General features: G+C 42.8%; 1 protein-coding gene across 3 annotated transcripts in view; it reads left to right on the top strand.

The window, feature by feature from the left end:
- The first annotated feature begins 2591 nt into the window (after positions 1 to 2591).
- CPT1A (carnitine palmitoyltransferase 1A) overlaps positions 2592 to 15400 on the top strand; it is a 50313-nt gene continuing 37504 nt past the window's right edge. Inside the window, exon 1 of one of the 3 annotated variants that reach the window (XM_058831916.1) lies at positions 2592 to 2798. The gene's annotated coding sequence lies outside the window, so the exon portion shown is untranslated. Of the gene's footprint in view, positions 2799 to 13661; positions 13767 to 14228; positions 14382 to 15400 lie in introns of those variants that run through there. The other 2 variants (XM_058831908.1, XM_058831924.1) reach the window with 2 other exon arrangements.

Genomic DNA, 15400 nt, shown 5'->3' with positions numbered 1-15400 from the left:
CCAGACATGCAGCAAGTAAATTACAACAGCTTGAGACTGGCTCTAGTGGTTTGTGGCACATGCCACAGTCTTGCTCTTCCCTCTTTTAAAGCTTGCCAGGCTTTGTTTGTAACCTGCGGGATTTTTCTGTGTTATAGTTGACTTTGTTCAGTTAAAGTGAATTAAATGTTCCTGGCAACACTTAAGTACTTCCAGGAAGTAGATAACTACCCAGTTCCTGTAGCTCATAAACACACCTTAGTTTAATAAGTCATCAGTTACATATTATTCTTGCACCATTTTTTGCCTTTGGAGCTGAGTCTGTGTGTCTCACAGCAGCTTTTTCTGTACTTCACACTGTTTTTCTTCTTATCCCTGTATTTTGGTGAAAATTACTTCTGAAAAATAACTAGTGGTGGCATCTAGCAGAGAAAGGTATTTCAAATACCAGATATGCACCAAAAATACACATTCTTTGAATTGTCGTATTTGTCACTCCTGTTAGTGGGATTGGTGGTCTTGTAAGTTAAAGGCCAGGTTCCACTCTCTAATGTTGCAGAGCCTAAAAGGAGGCTTTAGGCTAAAAATCACTGCTGAAAGTAGTTGTTTGAGCATGGATGTCACTCAGATGGAAGGCCTGCACATCTTAAAAGTGAGAAGTTCAAATACCATGTTTTGCTTTAATGCTCCATGCATGCATCACCCAGCATGTTAAGGACTTGTTCTCCTCTGCTGCAGCCATCAAAATGCAGGTTCATCTCCAAGCACATGAACGCTGACACAAAATGCACGTGTAAACTATTTGAATGCTCTGCTGGATTGGAGCCAGGGACTCAACACCTCACAGCGTGGACTTCTCTTGGGAAGATGGAGGATTTGCAACTCATTTTGGTTCTGTCCTTGATAAGATCCCATCACTACAGTGGAAAGGACCGGCCCCAAGAGCCAGACAGGACTAAGCTTTTTTAAATGTCACCAGGATGCAGGTGCAGTAAGTACGATCAACAATTTTGATGGAATGATTCTGATGATGAAATGATTCTTAATGCTGTGTGTGCACTATGATCTGTAGCCTACAAGAGCATGGATGTGCTTGAATGTGCTACTTGGCATAGTCAAGACAGCTGTCAGAGGCAGGATCTCAGCAGGCTACGTTAGCAATCTTGCAGTGTGGGTGTAAATCTTTCTACAGCAGAGTTTCTTCACCCAGCAAGTAAGTGTCTTTCATGGAGTGTCATGTGACAAGTTCACCCTAAGCTCCCAAGAATTCCCACACTGTGTCTCTTGCTAAGAGAAATAAGTATACTGGGCTGGATTTCAAAGGAGACTCCCTCAAATTGCAGATATTTCTTGGGATGCCCTGTCATTTAAATGAAGATAAAATGAGTCACTGCAACTTTCTTGCTTCATTATGGCAAATATTTTGCTTTAAAGCTGATGTTATGAATCATTTCCTTTTCTAATTAAATGTTTCATTATTTCAGTTGCTATATAGACACAATGCAGATTATAGTAAGGAGACCAAATCTGTAGCTCTAACCCCAACAGCATAACACTTCACTCACATTGGAAGAAACAGAATTAACTGCACTGTGGTCATCAGCAGGAACAGGCAGGCAGTATCTGGCCATGAACATTACTTATTTGAGAAAGAATCCATTTCACTTCATTTTAGGTGTCTAAGAATTAATTTTTAAGTGTAAGAGAAGTATGTGGGCTGCTGTCCTAGCCCTGTATAGTCATTGCAATGCCTGTGGGGCATATTCCAGCTGCAGGGAAGAGGATGTGTTGCCACTGTTCACAGAAGGATCTGGGATCAGATTTAGTGGATTAAATATCAGAAAGCCACCATGAGGTAAGAAAAGCTCTGTCATGATGGCAGGTTGGGGCAAGTGCCTGGATGTTGGCACATTTTCACTAAACTCAGTTTCTCAGCCTAAAAAACAACACCTTGGCTTTACCAGGGCTTTACATACCCTCCCTTTCTAAAGTGAGAGATTTCCTACTTTAGCCCCCTGAATAAACTGTGCTTTCTCCTTCTGAGGCATAAATCATAACCTCCCCACGTACATGAAAACACCAGTGGCCTAATTAACCACTGCAGCCCAAGGTCTGGGGCCATGAGAAAAACCTGTACCACCTTGGACTGCCCCTGAGACCTGTGACACCAGCAGTGATGCTTTCTCTAGTGATTTTCCCAGCCAAGCACATAGCTTCATTTTCTTTTTCTTTCAATTTGTGTGAACAACTTGATCAGTTGTTAAGCCACTTCCATCATGACTGGTTGGTATGTGGTGAGATTTTGCTGAACAAGATGTGATTGAGCCACACTTGTCCACCTTTTCTGTAAGCAGGCTGAAATGTAAACACCAGCATAGGTGATAGTGTCCTAGCACCAGTATTTACAGAGACAGAAATAAATAAGTTGCTAAACCTCAAATCATGTATCTTGTCCAGTTCAAGAGTCCATTTTGGGCAAGGGTGCCAAGTGTTTTTGTGCCTGTGGCCTTCTTTTGAAATGACAAGCTGTTTGAGAAAGACTCCCTCTATTTGTCCTCACCACTTGTTTTTAAAGGATGATTCAAAGGTCTCTACAGTCTCTTGACAGCTGCAAGAATCCATGTGAGGGAGAGGCAGGAATGGAGAACATGTCTAAATTTTCCCAGTAAAGTCAGGTATATATTGTATCTGATATTTACCCTACAGCCTCAATGACATATGCATAACACATGTGCGGCTGCACATGCTGTAATATCCATTACTTAACACGCCTGGGAAGGAGTATGGCAAGTGACAGCATCCTACATATGAGACTCCAGGTAAGGACAACTTTGGTGGGTAATAACCCTTCATGCAATGCTGGAATCTCACGACACTGACAGGTGACATTTTCACTGGAAGGCTGCAGGTACAAAGCGAAAGGTCAATCATGAGCTCACAGAGCTAATACTGTTATCAATGTGACCACCAGGTACTAGAGAAAAATTATGAAGGTGTGCACCCTGTGAAAAAAATTGAGATTTTCCAGCCTCATCTCTGTTGCAGCATTGTTGTTGTTGTTGTTGTTGTTATTATTATTATTATTATTACTTCTGAAAAGTAGCAATGCATATAGCCAGAATCCCCTCCAGACAAAGCTAGTGATGAAAGGGGGTGAGGGAAGCTAGCTGGTATCTCCAAAAAGCCTAATCATATTTGCATCAATATTCATGCTGTTTGTACACTATCACAAGACATCCAGCAAAACTGCACACTTCTATCTCTGGAAGCCATATCCAACTCAAATCCCATGAGAGGGGTGAGAACTGCAGATATCTGTGAGAAGCCACCATTGTGCAGGACTTTTTACCAAGATAAAAATGAACAAACAAGCAAACCCCTTTGGCTTTCAAGGGGCTTTGTAGAAGTACACTCTGAAAAAGAATGAAACCAGAGTAAGTCTGAGTTTAGCTAATTTCTTAAATGCAGTAATCCAAAACTATTTAAACACATCTCATTCTGGGATTTAAGAATAATATTGACCTCCATGCAGGTAGTCCTATGTTACTGAGAAAATGATGAAATAACAAAAGATGAGTCAAAATGAGAGGATAAAAAAATTAATTAATCTTGTCTCCAAACATGAGCTAAAATACATCCTCAAATATAGAAGGAGTCCAGGAAAAGGTAAAGGTAAGACAATGTAAGGTCAGTGGGTTGTCTAGTTAAGTCCTACTTGAAAGCAGCTGCTCGAAGGGCAAAAAGAAAAGTTTCACAATGAGAAAAATATACAGTCTGTGTTCTGTGAGCAACTCTTCTTGGCAGCTATGTTGCATTAAACCCTGAAGCATACACTTTCAGAGGTCCTTATTTATTATTACTTTTAGCAACAGCCACATGACGGCAGTATGACCTATTTTCTACTGAACATGTTGCACAAAGTGCTTGTTCAATAACATATGCATTGATACCTGCACTCTAAAGACCTAGTGTGACACAGTTTTCACCAAGTTTTCAAAGTGAGGATCACTTTGAAATCCTGAATTAAATTCAGGATTCATGAAGATAAGTACATTTAGGGACATGTGCCTTTTTAAAATGCTTTCATTCTAGAGAATGTAACTTTCCCCCATGCATCATTTCCAAAGCAATTTTCATGCAATTATTTCGGAAACCAAAATCTGCCTGCATCAAATTCATGATTCAAATAATATTTTCTTCCTAGAAGACACACAAAATCCATCACTGGCAGAGTCATACTCACTTTGTTACGAATACTAGACCTGCATAAGATATCCTGAGGAATAGCACCTTATTATTTTCATGAGCTTTGGTAGAATGCACTCTTTCCTTGCATTCTGTGATGTTTCAGAACACTGATTTTCTCCACTATTTTTTATTTTAAGTCATTAAAAAAGTACAATCTTTGAAGGAGAGACACAACAGATGTCCCTTCTCTGACCAGTTGATTTTCTTTTATATTGTCTTCTATACAGAAAACAACAAACTTCTCAGCCTTTGCTTTTAATAATTCCACACACCCATGCCTTTTTTTATCTTAGCCTTTTTGCCCTTGACCATAAATTGCAGATGTTATTCTAGTCATCCAGAAGTTCATCTGTGTGATTGCTGAATTAATTAGCTTTCCAGGCACAAATACAAACGAGGCTTGTTCTCACACACAAAGAGAGTGTGAAGCTCCAGCAGGGAAAGCACAGGGATTTGCAATAGTCACTCCATGGCTTGACAGTATTTTGACCAGTAGCCTGGCAGACATGGATTACCTAGGAAGCTGACCTGCCTTCAGGTTTGTAAATAGCCCACAGAGTCAAGCATATTGTAATTGTTTACGTCCTGAAAAACTTGTTTGTGAAACATGTTAATGATCTGTGCTTCCAGTCACTTTCACTTATCTGTTCTAAGCTCTTTATGCGGTTACAACACGTGTTTTAGATGCATGTAGGAAGAATTTGTGCTTTGTGTATGACCACAGAACTGAGCAGAATTACAAGGACTAGAACTGTTCAGTCACAAACATGAACAAAGTCCACTGGATGCTTAGGGTCACTCCACAGACCAGCCAAACAGCAGTAAAGGACTTGTGCACTTGGTTTACTTTCTGCTGCCCATCTTGCTATGACCTGAACTTAATTCTGGTAAATAGTTTAGTCAAACAGTTTGCTTTCTGAAACAATTTTTTTTTTTACTCATTGGGATGGTTTGATAAACACAGGGTCATTAAACGTAACTAAATAACTCAATTTCTCCAGAAATTGAAAAATATTGTGGTGCACTTCATAGCTGTTTACCCATCAAGCCAACCTTTCACCTGCACACATTTAGGTGAAGTGTACCACAAAATTCACTGCTTCTGTACCCAACACAAAACACCTTTCCCAGACTTGCTTTGCTTTTCATATATGTAAATACATCAATGTTCTCTGGAAATATTAAATTACAAAAATATAAAGGCAATACATTTTGTCTATTAAGTGAGGAAGGAAGACCAATATGACAAATTGTTTGCTCTGGGAATTGCTCCAGCAGGGCTAATAAATAAAAACTGAAAAACTATATAAAAAACTATAGACAACTATAGATCAAAAAAACCCAACACCCAAAATAACTCTTGAACCAATTCTTCGCCTTTAAACAATTTTGACTTCATTGGTTTTACTGTCAGTTTCTGACAAGGGGAAAAAATGTAAAAACCCATCTTGCTTGAGTCAGATATTCCATGGCAGATGTAAGGAAGATTTGGGTTTCTAAGTTAAACATTCATGAGTGGTAACCAAGATCCTGGTTTGGAAGCCACACATTTCTTCCTGGTAAGGATGTAAGAGGTTTCAACACGTCATCAGGGACATCAAAGGCAACAGAACACAACAGAAGAGGAGGAATGCTTTCTAATGTCCTGTCCCAATTTCTGAAGGATTTTTCCCTTTTCTTACCCATTCAGCACTCTGCTTTGCTTGAGTTGGTAGTACTATAGAAGCTAAAGGAAACACATCACAAATAAATTATGCTTTATTATGGCTGCAAATATAAAAAGATAAGGAAATCCAACAGAAAAGGTACAAAGGTGGATTTTAATCATATGTGTACACTCAGCTTTGACTGAAGATGAGACTTGCTTACACTGTAAATCTACAGGGCCTTGAGATCTGTTGGTTACGCATTATACATCTGAAACAAAGTCTAAGGAATTGAGCTCATTGCAGCTTATTTGTGGGAATTACTGGTGTGATCTGAGAGAAACTATAGCACAGAGGGTTTTTATATTAGGATGGGCATTATAATGAAAATGAGCCCTCTTTCAGGACTAAAGTCAGAACACTTTTACCTTTCCTGAAAGAGCGGTTGAGGAACAATCTTTTTAAACAGTAGTACTATGGATCTTAGTTTGATTGCTGTGACCATGGTGTTCAATACCAGATACTTTATCTGGATTAGTTTGGAAATAGCTCTGATACTAGATGCCAAGAGAAGCTGGATAGGTTCAGAATTGGCATGATTCAAATTTCCTGTATTTTCTGGGAGGTATTCTGAAATATAGAGACAAAAAAACCAGAAAGCTCTAAGCAGGATGGAAGAGTATGTCCTCACGCTGCTGTACTCCATACTAAACAAGGCATATCTGAGAGAGAAGGAAACTTTGTAAGGAAGATGTGTGGATGTGCTTCAGTCAGGCAGGCAGAGATGAATGACAAGGTTTGAAGGGAAACACTGGGCTACAGTGACACAGCAACACTACGTAACCAACAGTAGTCCTAGTGAGTGTTGCAAGGCTTGGAGGCTTTATTTCATCAAAACTATGAGGAAAGAGGAAAAATCTTTTAGTCCACTTCAAATCTTTTAATCCGCTCAGCATGTAGTATTATCCTGTGCATTTCTCATGCTGTCTAAGATGGCAAAACCAGGTGAAACAAAAGGACTTTTCTCCTCCTTAGTCCCCACCTGCACAGAGGAGGTTTTGCACAGCCTTCCCATGTCCCATGTCCTCTGCTTAACTTGAACTAAAGGAGAAAGTCAGCTGATACTCTGACTGTAAATTAGAGTAGCAAGGGATTGAACTGACTTTCTTCATTTAAAGTTTCATCTCTAAACTACAGTTCAATCTACTTCAACCTCTGAAACCAATCTGAGAACTACTGTAATTGGTAGACCAGATACCAAACAAATATTCACAAATAATTAATATTATTGTCCTTGCAGATCTAGTTGGGTAACAAACAGTTCTGCTTCCATCCAAGAGAAGAAAATAGTACATACAGTATCTGTGGCCCCATGAGCACAAAAGTTCTGCAATGCAAACCCTTTCAGCTTTGGCTGGCATTTGAAACGGATAAGGAAAACTATGCCATCATTTTCAGAGTGACTATTAGTCTGCACTACAAATTTTCTATTGACATAGATTATTTTAAATAATATTTTATGAGTGGACATAACATAGACATAGATATAGTGTCTTTCCAAAAGTATCTGTCAGATCCCAGATCCACCAATCTGAAAACCAAACCGCTAAATAACTTTCAAAATAATCTCTAAATACACCTCTAGTCTTTGCTAGAAATGATGATGCATAATTTCAGGCCACAAAGTTTTCTTTCTCAAAGGTTTGCAGAGTTCAGAGAGTGTCACAAACACAACCAACATTAGGTTGCAACATTCACTGTGGCTTTTCTAATATACAGTGACCTTTAGTATTGTATTTTTGACTTGTTCCCTTACCATAGAAAACTTCCAACTACATACTTTCTTTTCAAGCCTTGGCCAGGCTCCATTTTGCTACTGTTAACATAACCTTAGGCACCCTTTAGACCTAGGAGGTCATCCATCTTCTCCCATCCAGGATGGTGTCAGAAGATCTGTATTCCTCACTTAATGTGACTGTGAAGGACAAAGTCAGAAGCCATAAGTACTCAAAGAAACAGATAAGAACTGAAACATAAGAAGGAGAAAAATGAAAACTTTGAAATCTAAAAATCTGCATGTGACGCAGGTCTGTCACTTGCTGTGGGTATTCCCACCAAATGGCCTCTTGACCCATTTTTCTGAATGGAGGATCCTCTATGGACTTTCTCAGCAGGGCTGTCTCTTCTGTGTGCTACAGCAGTGCTTTCATTCTGGTCTTATTGCCCAATATGTATTAAATATAACATGGAGAGACAGCGAATTGCTTGGAACATTGAGTATGCAGATGTCACTTAATTTCTTTTGCACTCTTCTGCCAAAGATACTCAGGCAATTTTAGGAAATCCCAGTGGGGTCTACTCATGGTTAGCTAATTAAAAATTTACACTTTCCTTAAAAAACTTAAGTACCTTCTTTGCTTATGGACATTTTGGTCAATAGTATATTAGACCTATACTTGCCCACTTCCCAATGATTGGTTAGCACTTGTGTTCACTTGATTCCCCAGTCATCTCCTTGGAGATATTGTTACAATAGATGAGATTATCTCAGCTGTTCAACATAGTAATACCAGAGACTGGGGATATAACCACGGCCATGGAGAATTATTAGAGAGGATTTAACTTCTAAAGCAATAATGTGTTGCTTAGTGGTTAAAGGGCACTTGAACTTTGCAGACAGATTGCAAAGTCTGTTTAGTTTGACAGATCACTGTACACTTTTTTTATGTGGATTTAAACTCCCATCAAAAGTTGTGACGTGTTTTGAGTGATCATTTTGCCATTCCTTAAAAACAAAATGCCTGTCTCACTTAAGAAAATGAATAAACTAAAAGTGTTCTAAAAAGGGTCCTGGTTAGGAGAAGAAGGGCATATTTATTTTCCCAAAACATCTTTCTGGTGCAGTCACAGATACACACCATATGTTCTATGCCAGATCTGACTATCATAGGGTATTCTGCTAACCCTGTTGACAACTCAGTACAGTGAGGTTAGTTCTGGTTAAAAAAAGCAGTGCAAGACACGGCAAGACACTCTGCTTAAATATCTGTTGAATTGTTACTGCATCTTTATGACAAAGTATTTAAGAATGGAAAGAGACTAAGCCAGCTCAAAGTCTGAGACATTACTGTGCTGGCAGAGCTTGGTGTTACTCCGTAGAACAACTGTGGATGAGATGGTTGATTCATACCAGTGAGGGCTTGGGAGACAGGATTGGTCTGGAACATGTAAGAGAAGGAGGATATGGCAAGGCATGGGCAGTATTTGTAGTATATGAAATCACTAAATTATTTTCACTGGTCAGTAATGTGCACTACACAGTTTTGCAACATTTTGATCCTGACAAAACATCTTGTTCCTTCTGGATACTGGATTTTGTAAAGACTTTCATAGAAGCACCATATATGCTGAGTTGAAAGAGACTCATTAGGATCATCAAATCCAACTCCTGGCCCTGTACAGGAGACCCCAAGAATCCCACCAGGTACCTGAGAGCACTGTCCAAACACATCTTGAATTCTGTCAGGCTTGGTGCTCTGACCACTTCCCTAGAGAGCCTGTTCCAGTGCCCAAACACCTCTGGGTGAAAAACCTTTTCCAAATTCCTAACATAAACTTACCCCACTTCAGCTTCACGCCGTTTTCTCGAGTCCTGTTACCAGTCATGAGAGTGAAGAGATCACTGCCTGCCCCTCCTCTTCCTCTCACAAGGAAATTGGAGACTGCAGTGAGGTCTACCCTCAGTCCCCTCTTCTCCAGGCTGAACAGACCAAGTGACCTCAGCTGCTCCTCACAGGGCTTTCCCACCACATCCTTCACCATCCTCGTGCCCCTCCTTTGGACACTCTCTAATAGCTTTATGTCATTTTTATATTCTGGCACCCAAAACTGCCCCCAGCACTGGATGTGAGGCTGCCCCAGCTCAGAGCAGAGTGGGACAATCCCCTCCCTTGCCTGGCTGGTGATGCTGGGCCTGGTGCCCCCCAGGACAGGGTTGGCCCTGCTGGCTGCCAGGGCACTGCTGGCTCAGGTCCAGCTTCCCATAGTCCAGGACCCTCACGGCACAGCACTGCTCTGCAGCCTCTCATTTCCTAATGTAAACACATAACCAGGGTTGCCCTGTCCCAGGTGCAGAATCCATGTTGTTAAACTTCATACAGCTGGAGATTGATTGACCATCTCTCTAATTTGTCAATGTCTAATTTGTCAACCTCTCTGCCCTCGAGGCAGTCGACAGTTCTTCCAATTTGCACAATTATTTGGAGAACAAATAAATTAATACTTTTCCTGCATCATCTCACAAAAGGTAAATGTGGCCATTTAGTGAGACTGCACTCGTGTACACGTGTTCATTGTCAGGGCCCTGAGGACATTCTCCCTTCACCTCTCCCAGGCTTTTGGCTACCAGACCTCTGGGCCTCCTTAGAAAAGGGTGCAGGTGTCTGGTTTTTAAATGAGCTATTGGGAGAATCTGCTCTGCAGGGTCCCAGTGGGGCTCCCTCCTTACCTTGGGAGCAGTTTTAAAGCGCACAGACTCATGCTCAGTGCCTTCCTGCAGTTGACTTGCCTCTGGCTGTTTTCCACCTTGACAGCCTTGGACTTGCCCCATTGCTGAAGACTCGTCTAATGATCTGTTCGACCCAGTTTGCTGCCAGAGGACCTGTCCTGCTCATCTTGTTCAATGCCATGGGAAAATGCCCTTGTCAGGGAGGGTCCTGTCTGCTTTGCCTTCACCCTTGGCTCCTGGCATACAAACATGCATACACGTATCTTTCTATGCAAAGTTACAAAGTTACATTTTTGAGCTGTTCTTCATTTCGTTTTCTACCACCTGTGTTGCTACTCAGGCTATCAAGTAACTATGGAACATTGACTTACCTGTGTTTACATTCAGCTATGGACATCTTCATTTTTAGATGCCATGGCAGATAACATGAAAGGAAAAGAAAAACAACCAAAGTGGTCTTGGCCCTGTTAAAATGAAACTGCAGTGGTATTTTCACTAGCAAGCAAATTGGAAAAATATCTGCTCAAAAAACTGATACTGTACACAATAAATTTGTGCTCTGAAGGTGTTGAATAATTCGGTTCCAATGAGCAGACTGATTCTGTTATCTATATTAAACTGCTTGACATAAGCAAGTTGAGTAAATGAAGTGCTTTTTAAAAAACACACCAAAACAGAGAAACACAAAATTGCACTGGAGATAGCCACGCTTCCAGGCCAGATCCAGGCTTAGAGTATAATAGTTTGCTATGTCTTAAAAATAGGAAAAAGTAAAATTAATGAAAGGTAGGTACCACTGAGTAAGAAAAGCTGCTACAAAGAAGTCATGCTGCATGTACAGAAACCAGGAAGTCTAGAATATTTAGGTAAAGAACTACAAAACCATTGTGGTGAACTGATATTATTTTAGTCCGACAAGACACAAATTGTCATGACCTGTCATTGATTGTTTTGATTTCTTTGGATTACATGGATCAGAATTAATTAAAAGAAGTCCTACAGCACCAAACACATGGGGTCTGTGCTGATGATAGTCATAATTTTTTTAGAAATTAAAAATAGGCCAATTAAAGGGAAAAAATTGAGTTAACTTTGCTGAGCAGTGCAAGGTTGCTACAGAAACACAGGCCATGCTGCAGGCATGCAGAAAATTGCAGTTGCAGCCATGGGTGTCAGAATCACCTCGTATCTTATCACCTTCTTAGCTGAAGAAACACAGTTACCAGAGGAGATAGAGCATTTCAGCAGTGCATACTGTCACAATAAAAGGTACAAAATGTTCTGACTAGGTTTTTCTTACAGAAGTACCAAACTGCCTTCTGTGGGTTAATGGGTGAATAGAGCCTGACCTAGATGTCAGTGTCAGGACCAGTGGCAATTACTGGCAGGATTATCTGTGATGTTTACACTTGCCAGCAAAACAGAGCCAAGTCAGGTTTAGCTAAGTTGCACAGCTTTATGTAAAGCAATAGTTTTCATGTCTTTACTAGGGTTATCTGCAAGGGGCTTAATCACGTTTTAGCAAGCACCCTGTCTTGCTGCTTCCTAATTCAGGACAGCTTACACAATTATTTGGAGAACAAAATAACTAACATCAACATATGTTTTCAGTTGACTGATATTTTCCTGATTTCATGTGTAGATGAAAACAAGGACCAGAGATGTATACAGGTACTGACAGAATGAACGAAGGCAGATTTCTTCTTTTCTTTTTATATAAATATCTTGATAGTAAATGCATCTGCAAGATATAATAAATAAATGCCTAAGAAGATATTTTAGGTTGTGCCTAATGAAAACCACATAGATTATTTTTCCCACACAATTACCTTCTTGTAACTGTCAGCCTTACCTTGCTATCCACTATTCCTATCCTAGTCAGATATATGTAGATATGTGTGCTGCTGATGGCTGTAGCTGATGATTTATTCTTTTGTTTTCTTTCTCCCCCTGCTGACATTAATAGATCTAAATGTCTCTGCTTTTCCTTCTCCTCATCTTGCCTTTTTACTAGGCTTTAGGTTTCCTTCTAAAAGAATAACACATTATAATTGCATCATTAGGCATACAACACTAGAAGGGAAAATTCTGACCAGAAGCGGGGGTTTCTTTTCATTGATGCTACATGATCTTCAGTGTAAGGGAAAGATTTAGTCTGTAGTGTAGATGCTTCGGGATTTAATCCCGTTTGTGTATTTGGAAGCTTTCAGCCACATCCTGAAAATTGTAGCAGGAAGGACTGCATGGCTGGGTGGGTGTGCCCACAAAGGAAAAATGTAGGAATCCCAACTCTTAGCAGTTCGAAAGAGAGACTCCATACTGACCGCTGTAGGCAGACAGGCTTTTGGGGCAGAGAACTCTTCCAGCTGTTACCACGCTAAAATCAAAGCTCTTGAAAGTGATAAGTTCATTACAAATTCAAAAACCAGACATTTTCAAACTGACTGCCATTCTGCCCTGAGACTGGCAGCGTTGCATTCTAATGACTTTCATGATCTTGCATTTTCAGAAGAATGTAGTCACTTTTACTGAGATGTACTCAATGTACTTATTTCTCTCAAATCCCAATATTTGCTGGGTTGTCTGGTCCTTCCCGGGGTGGGGGTGTGGGGGCTATCTTGGCTCCGTGCTGGGGCTCCCACACAGAAGGGGCCAGGACTGAAAGCTCTTGCTGACGCTCACCGGGGCTCTGCCCTTGCGCTCCCTTGTAAGGATGCCGCTTATCTAATGCCTCGCGCCAGTCAGAACCCAGGCTCAAAAGAGAAAACTCTAATGAAAGACCCTCCAGCCAGGGCTCCCGAGCAAAACGAAGAGGGAGGGAGAGCTGTTGCTGTCCTGCGCCTTCGCTTGGAAGCTCCTTCACACTCCGGACTGCACTTGCTCTAAGATCTGACCCCATTCTCGCCAGAAGAAAAGCTCCCAGCAGAGCCATTGCCTTGGGCTCACAGAGGGGCCGGGGGGTTCGAATCTCAGCGTTCTTTGGCAGTCCCTTCACCACCAAACAGGTGCCCCACGCGCAATCCTCCTCCAAGGAGCACGTTTCTCCCCGCCTCGTTTACAGCCCCGGATCCTCTCCTCGCAGTCCCCGAAGCTTCTTTCCCTCGGACGGCTGCGAGGCCACAGGGACCGTATTTGCCGGTTCTCGTCGCGACCCCAGGACCGCCACCCCCACGGTCACGCTTCCCCGCGGGTCTGGCTTCCCGCATCCCGGCTCCCCGCCGACCGCCCAGCCCAGCCCAGGCCACCCCACCCCACCCCTGCCGCGGCACCTCCCCGCCCATCTCCGCTCCGCCTCCGCGGGGCGTGCAGGGGAGCGGCCGCTGTCCCATCGCTGCTTCCCGAGCGGCCGCCGCGGCACGGGGCCCGCTCACCGCCGGTCTCTGCAGGTGAGCGGCTCGGGGCCCGGGCTCCGGCCTCCGGGCTCGGGCAGGGGGCGGCGGCGGCGGCCGTGTGCCCGCCGTGTCCGGCTGATTCACCGCGGGCTGCCGCTCCCCTCCCCCTGCGGCCGGGACGCTCCCGCAGCGCGCCGCCGTCCGCCTTCCTTGGGGCTGAGGAAGGGCAGCATCGGGGACGGGCGGACGGGCTCGCTTGGTCCGGTTTTAGCCTAATTATTGTTTCCATTAGGTCGAGCGCGAAGTTCCGCGGTGCTTGTGCGAGCGCGCCGGGCGCTGTTTCCTGAGCGGGGCTCGTCCTTGCTGGAGAAAAGGGTGGCAACGCAGGGAAGGGTGGTGGGCGCGGTGCTGGCGAGTCCTGGAAAGGCGCGGTGTCCTTGGCATCGTGCTCGCGATTTGCCCGATTTGAGGGCTAGCGCCTTAGCGCTGCAGATAAGGGCGGGGATGGGGGCAGGGGAGCGGTGTGACACAGGTACACCGGGAGATTCGCTGAATCTGTGCCGCCGCCGAAACAAAGGTGACACTGGTGACCCGCAGCTTCGTGGGCTTGTCGCGGAACCGGGAGGAGTTCCACATCTGTGGAAGTGTGTACGCGGCGTGGCATCGGTGGTGGGTTTTCAAACGCGGAAATGAATTTATTGTGTGTGTGAGAGAGACAGAGAGAGAGACAGAGACACTAATCTATATGTGCGTGTGTGTAAAGCCTATAAAAACCGCAGTCACTACAAACTGCTGGAATTACAAGCACAGGAAATGTAATATCTTGTTCGAGCTGTGACAGGTTTACTGCATGACAGTGCTAATTAGACTTCTTGTAACAAGGTAGATAAAAATTCTTTCAGCATCGCGGAATTATATTTTCTCGCCTCATATTCCCACAGCTTTGGTCTCTGCGCTATGTCCTCTGGTTTAAAACAGAAAACTGAACCTAAAATATTACTTGGGCTGTGCTCCAGTTGTAATGGATGTGTACTAGTGCTGATGAAACTGTAACAGGAAGCACCTTTTTTGGAAAGAGAAAAGTGCAAAGTAGGACCAAGACAAACGTCTCATTCTTCCTCTTAACCTGGCAGTTTGTCAGCATTTAGAGGACAATCTGCAGTCTAAAGGGAAATTACAGTACAGAAAACGGCTCGTTTCCTTTTCACGCGTGTGTAGGGCAGTAGCTTGTTTGTACTGAAAATGGAGATCGAATGCCTTCGTTCTTCTGTCATTATGTTTTCCCCAGTGTCTGACGTGTTCCTTTTCCAGATCTGCTCAGTCCTTTTGCGTTTTCTGACCATCAGGACTGGGTTCTACTTAAAACAAGTGTTGTGGGCTTCCGTAGTAACTAGCAGGTTCTTTTCCTCTCGTAAGCATATGGATATAAACTAGTGATCGCCAGTTTACAATAGCCCAGGCGGTGCTATGCCGATCTTTGTTAGCCTAGGAAATCTAACTTCACATGGTTATACAGGTATCGGGCTCTGGCACAGCCGAGATTTAGTTTAAAAGTTAAGTTGATCTGAGTGCTTTTTAAAATTTTACGGTGTTCCAGCCCTCGTTGGAAGAGCCTCTTCCAGGAAGAAATCACTATTCCTTATTCAAGAAAAGCGTAACCTTGAACAACTGAGCGCTGAAAACCGGAC

Source organism: Poecile atricapillus, chromosome 1 (genome assembly GCF_030490865.1).
Source record: "Poecile atricapillus isolate bPoeAtr1 chromosome 1, bPoeAtr1.hap1, whole genome shotgun sequence".
NCBI lineage: Eukaryota > Metazoa > Chordata > Aves > Passeriformes > Paridae > Poecile > Poecile atricapillus.
This window is presented reverse-complemented; position numbering and strand designations above follow the sequence as displayed.